This window comes from Sinocyclocheilus grahami, unplaced genomic scaffold, assembly GCF_001515645.1.
Source record: "Sinocyclocheilus grahami isolate Dianchi unplaced genomic scaffold, SAMN03320097.WGS_v1.1 scaffold74.1, whole genome shotgun sequence".
NCBI classification, from domain to species: Eukaryota; Metazoa; Chordata; class Actinopteri; order Cypriniformes; family Cyprinidae; genus Sinocyclocheilus; species Sinocyclocheilus grahami.
Window position 1 is genome coordinate 816,702 of NW_015505253.1, and position 11,461 is coordinate 828,162.

General features: G+C 41.6%; 2 pseudogenes; one reads left to right on the forward strand and one right to left on the reverse strand.

Moving 5' to 3' along the window:
- The window catches only part of LOC107585773 (B-cell receptor CD22-like), a 28,301-nt pseudogene extending 26,465 nt beyond the window's left edge, over nt 1–1,836 (reverse strand).
- A 4,520-nt stretch (nt 1,837–6,356) lies between these two features.
- LOC107585774 (uncharacterized) overlaps nt 6,357–11,461 on the forward strand; it is a 12,813-nt pseudogene continuing 7,708 nt past the window's right edge.

Here is an 11,461-nt window from a genome sequence, read left to right on the forward strand (position 1 = left end):
TTGATATATTGAGTATTATGTTTTTAAAAAACATGACCTGTGTTGTTTTCAGAGTAGGCCTATATCACAACAGCGTCCATCTATTAATGTAATATGCAAAACTGTTAGCCAATCATAGAAGTGGGTGTTTACTTCTGAGTCTCGAGCCTATTAAAACAAACTGTTCTGCAGAGACAGTCAAAAACAAGATAGAAAATAGCCTATTACTTCTAAATGATGTTTTTTTATGTAAAAAAAATCTTGATAACATTATAAGTGGACTTTTGAGAACATTATAAAATAAGTTTAAAAATGCAGTTCATGACCCCTTTAATACTGTATTTTTGTTTATTTTCATTTTTGGTAAATAACTTGCGGGCCCCACAGCACCCCATTACCCCACTTTAGAAATGTTTTGGTGTGTTTATTTTAGTTAATTTTTGGACCAAAAATACACAATGTAATTAAAAAAAACATCATTACATTTGATTTGTACAATGTAGCCTAAATGTAGCGAAGAGCTACCTGAAATATTAGGGCTAGTAAGGTATCGTAGTGAACCAGGTGTGTCGGTCAGGACACACAGAGGGGAGTATCAGTTTCAACAGCTTTAATGATCATAAAGTATGATAATCAACAGTAATGAGAAAGACAGCTTTTACATACACTTCAGTTAGTGGTTGGATGTCAGGATACTGAAAGATGAGCATGGTTACAGTAAGAGAGGTTTGGGTATTGTGATCAGTCAACGGGCCGCTTTCTGGTGCTCAGATGAGATGAATAATCTTAGCTCTGTTCAGTCTGACAGACTGGATGATTATCAACGGACAGGAGCTTGATTTTATGATTGTAGAGATATGCAGGGCATATGAGTACAGGTTTTGTGGATGTGTGTGGTTTATCGCTACGTGATGCGCGTCTTTCATAATCAAAGTCTCCAACAGCATCAATGCGACAGCGCACCATCAGTATCTTTTATCGCCTTTTGCACAGCCGCCCCCAAATTGCGAGCAATTTGTCCCTGTAAAAGGTTAAGTTGAATCAGTGGCCATTGGAGTGCATCACTCATCCTCCTCAGATTCAGGGATTGCCGGAAGAGTAATAATCCGGGCAACAGGCCTGATATAGACCTTATCCTTGACTTGGACATCTGCAGACCTCACGTGACCGAATGAACCTGGCCCAGAAGTGATCCGCTATAACTTGGCAATCTCGCCATCTCCGTTTGCTCAGTCCCTCACTACTAGGATACACTACTTGAGGCAATGCCCCATCAGGCCGCCCCATGAGGAGGATATTTGGGGTTATGGCATCCAAGTCAACAACATCAGATGAGGTGTAACCCAGCGGCTTTGAATTTAAGATAGCCTCAACTTCAAAAAGAAGTGTGCAGTACCTCTTCAGAGATTGGCTGAACTCCTATGACCGTATACAAAGCTGTCTTAACAGACTTGATTTCCCGCTCCCACGTACCCCCAAAATGAGGTGTGGCAGGAGGATTGAATCAGAAATCAGTCTTCTGTTTGGCAAGAAGTTGTCGGAGATCTGAGGACATACTGCGGAAGCATTCACTGAGCTCCTTCTCACCTCCTCTAAAATACCCTGATCTGAGTAGAGCTTCGCCGGGGTCTCTCGGCGGGCAATGAATCTTCCGAGACTCATCAGAAAGGAGTCGGCATCCATCCCGTGTATGAGGTCCAAGTGCACAGCTCGGGTGGTGAGGCACTTATAAATGATACCCCATCTCTTTTCTGAACGCCTCCTTAGCTTGACTTGGAATGGTCCAAAACAATCTACTCCAGTCGAGTAGAACGCCGGCTTGTATAACCGAAGACGGGCTACTGGTAAATCAGCCATCTTCGGGATTGAGGGCTTGGATTTCTATCTCCTGCACTCTTGACATTGATGTTGAACCCTCTTAATCGCCTCTCTACCTCGGAGGATCCAGAAGTGATGCTGTATTTCTGTGAAGACTCGCTCTGGTCCCTCGCACCGTCACTGACCCAGGTGAGAACTGTCTACTTCGAGTAAGGTATGATTGATTCATGCCAGGTCTGACTGCACTCTTCTGTACGGAGCCCACATCTGAGTTATACACAGGTGGCGGACGTGAAAATATAGAATAAAGCGCAGGCTTCGGAGTATAAAACCTGGCGTTGTACTGATCAAAACCTCCTCTAGGCTGAGAAGGGCCTACTCCTCTCGGGGTGGAGTGTGAATGAGTGAGGGTCAGGATATTAGAGGCTACACTATCTCTCATGAGCTGCAACTCGCTCATCATCCGATCCAAGACACTGATCGCTCGCGTTTCTTCACCAACTGCAAACATCGGAGGGTAATCTGTCGAAGGCCACGGCGGAGGAGGTAACTCTTCATCAGGCTCCTCTGCCTCTGAAGCCTGAAAGTCATCCAATATTGGAAGGGGTGGCATGGGCCATTGCCTTGTGGACTGATCTTGCTGTACTGCTAATGGCATTCTGGCTGAGGCTGTCAATTCACCCAAACCTTCTCTAGTATCATGATGTGAAACAGAATCATACTGCATACCTCAGCAACCTGCTCTGTGTGACTCCCTCCGCTCTGTGAGGCATAGGGGTCTAAGACTGTCTGGATGTGTCGAAGAAGCTCTCCTCGAAGCTCAGAGAGTCATCATCAGGAGGCTGGTAATGCTCACTCCCCGTCACATGAGGCTGTAAGCTGCGACCTTCTCGTGGCGTCAGAGGTGCCACTGAACCCTGTCTCTGGAAATGCATTGCACTGACCTCATAGTCTTGCAAATAGGAGGGCGGTCTGATTAGACGCTTAGGCCGGGTGGACAGGGCCTCTGATACTCCAGCACTCTGCTGCATGCTCCCAGCACAGCTACGATACGGCTCGTAGGACCACTTTATGTAGCGAAGAGCTACCTGAATTATTAGGGCTAGTAAGGTATCGTAGTGAACCAGGTATGTCGGTCAGAACACACAGAGGAGAGTATCAGTTTCAACAGCTTTAATGATCATAAAGTATGATAATCAACAGTAGTGAGGGAAGACAGCTTTTACATACACTTCAGTTAGTGGTTGGATGTCAGGATACTGAAAGATGAGCATGGTTACAGTAAGAGAGGTTTGGGTATTGTGATCAGTCAACGGGCCGCTTTCTGGTGCTCAGATGAGATGAATAATCTTAGCTCTGTTCAGTCTGACAGACTGGATGATTATCAATGGACAGGAGCTTGATTGTATGATTGTAGAGATATGCAGGGCATATGAGTACAGGTTTTGTGGATGTGTGTGGTTTATCGCTACGTGATGCGCGTCTTTCATAATCAAAGTCTCCAACAGAGTCAAAGCGACAGCGCACCATCAGTATCTTTATCGCCTTTTGCACACTAAAGGTTTAATACAGCATGATGCAAAATGTTCCCTGTTACTGTTTGGCATCTGGATTTCTCGTTACTGCTTATTCCCATTTGGACAGGTGGTTTCAGAATATAATTGTCATATATTTTATCATGTATACCTATCTTGAATTCTAGACATTTCTGAGTCAAAGATTTTACCTGCTTAAATGGTTTACAAAAAATAACTGTAAAATAACCACCAATCTATCATTTGTATGTTCACAACTGTCTTGATCAAAACCAAAACATTTTTATCTGTTACCTCTTAAAGCAACACCACAGACAGACATCAAAACTTTCTAAACACAGCTAAAAAGGATCAAAATGTATTCTGGAGGAATTTGATGATTCAGGGTACTTTTAACACCTCAAGAAATCAATTAAACAATTTTCAAAGTTTGGCAAGTAAATTGTACTGTGCATTCCCTAAACATATTTAACCAAAGTATTATTATTTATTTTTATTTATTATTCTTTATTTGCATCTAAAGGGTTTGTCTAGTTTTATCGAGCAGCATACACTGTACTATTCAAGTCATTTCAAAACAAAGCTTGAAAAAAATGACCGTTTTAATGGGTATTTGTAGGGGGTGGACTATACAGCACTCTGCCTTAATTGGCATAGACTGCATACAATTTGTTCACATTGCAAGACTAGGTGTGCACATGACAGCCTTATTTGGAAGGAAAAAGATATTCCTTTCTCTCTATTACTCTCTACCATGATTGGGTCATAGTAAAGAGACTTCACGGCGCCTCTTATAGGATCTTTCTCACATAACTGTGCAGTGTTTTTGTCTTTCACGGTCTCTCACATTTTGCAGCGCATGCATTGACCTTTTCTATCCAATCCGTTTGTTTACTAATGAGACTTCATTAAGAAGGGAAGAATGAAAATACATATTACTTTTTATTTAACAGAACCTAAGGTTTCCATAAATTTGAGCCAAATTTGTCTTGATTTGGTGGCTCCACTTGTAGCATAAAAATAACTGAAAAAAAACTATTTAGCCTTGGGTGGAATTTGTTATAGTCTATCGAACAGATTTTTCTTTCCTTTGTATTTGTACATGTAAAACAATGTTGTTGTTTTACTTAAGGGCAAATCCAGGAATGCGATGGGACCTCTGCTACTTAAATTGCTTTTACAAGGTATAGCATCAGCTTTCCCACTCTTTTTCTTCATAGTGTAATGGAACAGGTCTGACGCAACAGGTTAGTATAAATCAAATAGGTTTATTTGGTCACAGAGAGTACTGGGATAGGGTTCAGAGGATGTGATGGTGAGGGAATAGTTCGAAATATATGATGAGCGGGGTAATCCGGGTCTTTGGCTGTACAGGAGCTGGAATGCAGGCAGGAGGAGCACACACCTCAGCAATCCGGGAACTAGGAGGAACAGGAGACACTTGGAGGAACAGGAGACACTTGGAGGAACAGGAGACATTTGGAGGAACAGGAGACATTTGGAGGAACAGGAGACACTTGGAGGAACAGGAGACACTTGGAGGAACACAGGCGGTAAGTAATGCAGGAAGTATTCAAATGGCAGTAGTAGCAAAGCCATTGAGTCCTCTACATGTATACGAGACCGGACAGTGAGGGTGTCTGAGGTGTGTGCTTTTATGCAGGCTGGTAATGAGGTGCTTGATTGGTGACAGGTGCAGGTGCTCAGAACTCAGGTGAGAGGGATTGTTGTGATTGGGTGGTGGTGGAGCCTGGCCGATCTGTTACACATAGATTCTCTTGATAAGGGTAAACATCATTAAAATCTAGAAACGTGGTAGCTTTTCTAAGGTCAGGTCTTTATTTATGAAGGCTTGTACTGTCTTCCCCAGTACTGCCTCGTGGTAATTTTACTGTGTTCAAGATTGTGCATCAATTCTAAATTGCAGATAAGATGCTTGCAGGGCTTAGCTGGAAAATGGTTGGTACGAAGATTAGATATTTACCTCAGATAAGCCAAGGAATTCGACAGTCACCAGAGTACTTCACTTCTCAGATATTTTGCACTGCAACGTTTTCTGAAGGAGACATTACAACTTTTGTTATTTTACATGTACAACATGGGTAATTTGTTAGCATCATGTTTGATGTGTGCGATCTCTCTTTGTCTCATTAGGTATCCTGTTTAGTTTATACTTTATACTTAAAGAAATTTGAAAACTCCTATTGATTTACTTTCTAAAAATATTTGCCATTAAAATGTGTCTTGTTGTAATGTCTGTAATGCTGTGGTTGACAAAACACATTATTTTACTTTCAAAACAGCAATTCTTTTGCATAATAGTATGTTTATGCAAGCTAAAACCTTGATGTTTAATATAGATTTTCAATTAGTTCTGTGATTAAAAGCAGAAAATATAAAGCCTTTTTTCTATCACTCAGCCATTAAATGTTCTCAAACTTTTGTCCCACAGGTGTTTTGCTCTATTATGCTTTGGGATGGGAAGTGAGAATGCCAAAAGACATTCACGGCCTCAAAGGTTCCTCTCTGGTCATTCCATGTTCTTTCAACTATAAATCAAACCCACACAAAAACCCACGTTGGGTTGTGTGGTATCAGTGGGACTCTAAAAGTTTACCTTTAGTTTACGATCCTTTGCATCCAAACAATGTCAATGGGAAGTTCAGAGGAAAAACTGATTTATATGGAGAATCAGATTGGGATTGCAGTCTGCTGATCAAAAACTTGGAATCATCTCACAATGGAGAGAAATTATACACAAGGATTGACCCTGAAATATTGTGTGGCCAGTAACAATAGATGCAATAAATACACGCAAATTGACTTATTTCTAATCAATGTATTTGTTTAAATATCATTTAAAAATTGTATATCATAAAAAATATTTTATACACGTCTTTGCATTATATATTAAAACAAGTGGTATGGTTAAAAATAATTTAAAAAAATGGCTCAAATAAGCTTTGTCCAAATCATTTTTGGGGCCAGTGTACATTTTTAAAACTTTATAATGTACTAATTCTAATGTTTCTGTCAATTAAAGCGGCTCCACAACAGCCCAGCATCAGTGTTTATGGAGGTGAAAGGACAGGTGATACCATCATTGTAGTATGTAACTTCATTTGTAGCATCTACCATTCCTGCCAGAATGAGGATCCAACCATCACATGGAACTATGAGAACATGCAGGTCTCAGCATGGAACAAAAAGCATTCTGATTTAGATCAGTTTCGGATTGCATTTTTCAACATTACCTTTCTGGGTGCAAAAGAAGACCATGGGAAGAGACTGATATGCACTGCAAAATTCTCCGGAGGAAACATTGAAACTTATGTTGTTTTGCGTGTACTCAAGGTAAGTAACTTGTTGTGAGCATCATGTATGTAATTTGATCTCTCTACGTCTAGTTATTACAGTGGTATTTTATCCTTGTTTTTTGTAAACCTTGTAACTAATTTGAAAATCTCTCTTTGGTGAATATTCATCATTCAAATTATGCGTTGTTGTAATGTCTTCATACTAAATTGTGGTTGATGTTTCATGCATGTTATTAACTTATGATTTACGCAATTATGTGAATGGCAAGTTATGCAAAATATAATTTGTGTGTTTTCTACCAATTCTGTTACAGAATATCAAAACCCAGTGGATCAAATCCTGAATGAAAGTATGTGTTTTCCCTTCTGTAGCTGCTCTCATATTTGTATTATTGCACTGCACTCATAGGCTTTTTGGCAATGAAATGTTAAGTTCTGCAATAATGGTTCATTATATATTATTTTAGCCCATTTCCAATACGTGGCAGACGTGATACCCAATCATGTGTGATAATACCATGCAGTTTCAAGACAGATGAGGAATATGTCACTCGACTTCGGGTTCTTTGGGTCACCAGAAAAGGTGGCTACATGTTCCACACCAACCAGTCGATGTCTTGGACAACTTCAAAGGCCGGACAAGGCTCCTTGGAAACCCAGATGAGCAGAACTGCACTGTGGAGATGGATGATGTCCAAACTCATGACAATAGACCATTCTGTTTTCGAGCAGAAAGAGAAAATGAGAGCTACAGCTGTTGTTGAAGCTGTATCTCTCATTTTCTCTTTCTGCTCGAAAACTGTGTATTGTGTTCATTATAATGCGGGGTGAGAAAATATAACAACATTATAATTACTTGGGTTCACATACTTTTGAAAATGTACTTCATACCAAAACTAATTTAATGTCTTTGTGTTAAAAAGCCCCTGACAAACCTGTGATGTCATCCCTCCCTTAAGACATCGAGCCCGGGACACGCGTCACTTTCAAATGTTCAGTCAACCACACATGCTCCTCTCACCCTCCCTAAATCATCTGGAGCATCCAAACAGCCCGAGAAACTATCAGCCACAATCACATGGGTGGAGGCGTCTGGGAAACGGTGTCTGCTGTGACCTTTATTCCAACTGGATATGAAGAGAAAGGTGAAATTTGTCTGCCAAATTTTGGGGCGGTAAAACACAGAACAACACTTCCTTCCTCAGTATTAGAAGTAAGTATAGACTGATGTTAATGAGATTGGCTTGTGCATTTGTCTGTGTTTTAATATGACTGCTCAAATAGAAACCATTTAAAATATGACTATTTATCTCATTAAAATATTATAATAGGAGGGCAAAGGCTTAAATTCTAGGCTGTCGGGCTGTATGCCATAGTTCTCTCACTTGTGTTCATCCTCCTTTAATATGCAGGAAACGGCACAGATAACTTTGTATGGCTTATTCTCACCCTTAAGAATTTTTGTATCAACTTTTGAGGTCTGTATCTCAAACTGTATGCCAAACAGAAAGTGAGATTGTATCTTAGAAATGCTTTAAGGTATTGAAACAAATTTTTCTGAATGTTGTCTTCATAACGTGAGTACTGGAATAGTATGGACAGAGCACCACTAACTGGTCAAGAAATCTTAAAATTTGCTTTTTAACTTAAAAGTTTCAAAAAGTTTTGGCATAAAATCATGAAACTTTGATGAAACAATGTTCAGTTGAATTTACTTGCAATGATTTTACTAATGCTTATCTGTTTTTGTCAGTCAACACTGACAATATTTCAGTTTTACATTCTGACAGCCTCGTCATGATATGCAAGGGTCACATACACAGTCTGAACAGAGGTATGTACACTGTAAAAAAAAAAACTTAATAGCTTAACAGTAAGTTCCCATACTATATATGTAACAGATCGGCCAGGCTCCACCACCACCCAATCACAACGATCCCTCTCACCTGAGTTCTGAGCACCTGCACCTGTCACCAATCAAGCACCTCATTACCAGCCTGCATAAAAGCACACACCTCAGACACCCTCACTGTCCGGTCTCGTATACATGTAGAGGACTCAATGACTTTGCTACTACTTCCATTTGAATACTTCCTGCATTACTTACCGCCTGTGTTCCTCCTAGTGTCTCCAAGTGTCTCCTGTTCCATCTAGTTCCCGGATCGCTGAGGTGTGTGCTCCTCCTGCCTGCCTTCCAGCTCCTGTACAGCCAAAGACCCGGTTTACCCCGCTCATCATATCCTTCGAACTATTCCCTCACTATCACATCCTCTGAACCCTACCCCAGTACTCTGTGACCCAATAAACCTATTTGATATATACTAACCTGTTGCGTCAGCCCTCTTCTGTTACAATATACAGGGAAAAACTGTAAAATATCTAACCAGACATTTCATGTAATTTTACAGTAAAATGCTGTTAATTGTACAGTTTTTAGAAGTAAAAAATAACAAATCCATGTATAATTTACTGTCAAAAACTATAAACTGATATTCCCTGCTTGACACTCCACATTTGAAAGTATTTTGTTTAAATCATGTTTTTCAGTAGTTTTTGTTATCAGTTATGTACATTTGGGCTTTATGTTACATCTTCTGTTGTTTAATGAAAATGTATTGCATTATTTAAGTATCATGATTACCATGATGGTGTTTTGTGTTTGCATGAATGACTCTGTTCACCTTCTATATATTCATATATACTTCTGCTTGTGGCGAAGCTACTTGTGATGCGCTTTGATTCTTCATGTGGCTTTCTCTTTTACCACCTCCGTTTATTATGGTAGTTGTCAATATGTTAAAGGTTCAAAAAAGATTTTAATAGCAGTGTGCGTTGTTGAATTTACTTGTTTACATTCAAATTTTCTTGTTTGTAAATTTGTTTTATACTGTAAAATTTACAGTTTTTGGCCTTAAATGTGTTTACAGTTTTTCTGTATTTTCTACAAAATTATTCTGGCAGCCACAGCTGCCAAAATTATTTTGTAAGAACTACAGATTTTTTTTTACAGTGTATGATATTATTTCATCAGATTTCACTCATTAATTCATGTTAAAGACTTTCATTATCTAATAGCAATTCTAACCCTATTCTCTGATGTAGGAGATCGTTTTGGAACAGATTATCAAGGTTGTAGTTTTCTTTACTAAACTTATCTTTGTATTTGGTCTTGATACTAAGGGCCAGATTTAACAGATTGTGCCTGAAGGAAGAGTAGCTTGGACTAACAGAGGAAACGTCTCGGTTATGTATGGTAACCCTTGTTCCCTGAAGGAGGGAACGGAGACGTCACGTCGGTGACCGGCGAATTGGGATATCGCTTCGATAGACCAATCTACTTTGTGTGTAAACTAAAGGAGCCAATGCACATTGGCATGCAATTATTGCATCCAGCTGCCACTGATCACAGCGTGAGTATAGTAAGGCAGCAGGTGCAATGCATGCCAGGTTTTCGCTGAGGAGCTGAGCTGGAGACCCGGCCGCTCCGCGGTGGTACAGCAACCGTGGCGACGTGACGTCTTTGTTCCCTCCTTCAGGGAACGAGGGTTACCATATGTAACCGAGATGTTCCCTTTCAGTTGGTCACTCTGAGTCATGTCGGTAACCGACGAATTGGGATCCCTACCAAAGCGCCATGGTGCTGCCCCTTCCAGTGCCCTGTGCGAGCCGCCTGCGCCCCTATCTGGTGTAGGCCAGGGCTCGGGACAAGTAGTTCCACTCACCATTTTTCAAAGCACTACCTTACTGAGTGAGATTGGATAACACTGGGAAAACGTACCCGCTCCACTTGGAACAGGGACGCTGCGGAAGCCCCATCCTTCCCAAAGGAGTTTTTGGAAGCAAATACACATAGCATCTGCTTAGGTGTATATGGAGAACTGGAGGTGTATTGTAACCCTCTTGGAAAGGCAGAAGTCTGCCAGGGAAACACGGGCTCTATGGCTATACCGTGGACTATTCACATACGAGAACCGCTTAGGTCTCAATATGGAACCCAGCCTTCCACGGTTCCTGCGAATTCATCATGAAGGCCCGGCGCCGGACGTTCCGCCACGTCCACTGCAGAGGATGACGGAGGATCTCAACAGGGTCTACTGTAGGACACTCTGGAGCAGTTTGAGCAAGCCGACACTAACCGGGGCCTCTCGGCGCCACTACCTGTTTGAGGTGAGAACACACAAGGATACCAGCGCCACACGTAGGCTATAGAATCTAGCGAACGTGTGGGGGGTCGCCCAGCCCGGGCTCGGGACAAGTAGTTCCACTCACCATTTTTCAAAGCACTACCTTACTGAGTGAGATTGGATAACACTGGGAAAACGTACCCGCTCCACTTGGAACAGGGACGCTGCGGAAGCCCCATCCTTCCCAAAGGAGTTTTTGGAAGCAAATACACATAGCATCTGCTTAGGTGTATATGGAGAACTGGAGGTGTATTGTAACCCTCTTGGAAAGGCAGAAGTCTGCCAGGGAAACACGGGCTCTATGGCTATACCGTGGACTATTCACATACGAGAACCGCTTAGGTCTCAATATGGAACCCAGCCTTCCACGGTTCCTGCGAATTCATCATGAAGGCCCGGCGCCGGACGTTCCGCCACGTCCACTGCAGAGGATGACGGAGGATCTCAACAGGGTCTACTGTAGGACACTCTGGAGCAGTTTGAGCAAGCCGACACTAACCGGGGCCTCTCGGCGCCACTACCCGTTTGAGGTGAGAACACAGGAGGATACCGGCTCCACACGGAGGCTATAGAATCTAGCGAACGTATTGGGGGTCGCCCAGCCCGCAGCCCTACAAATATCTGTCAG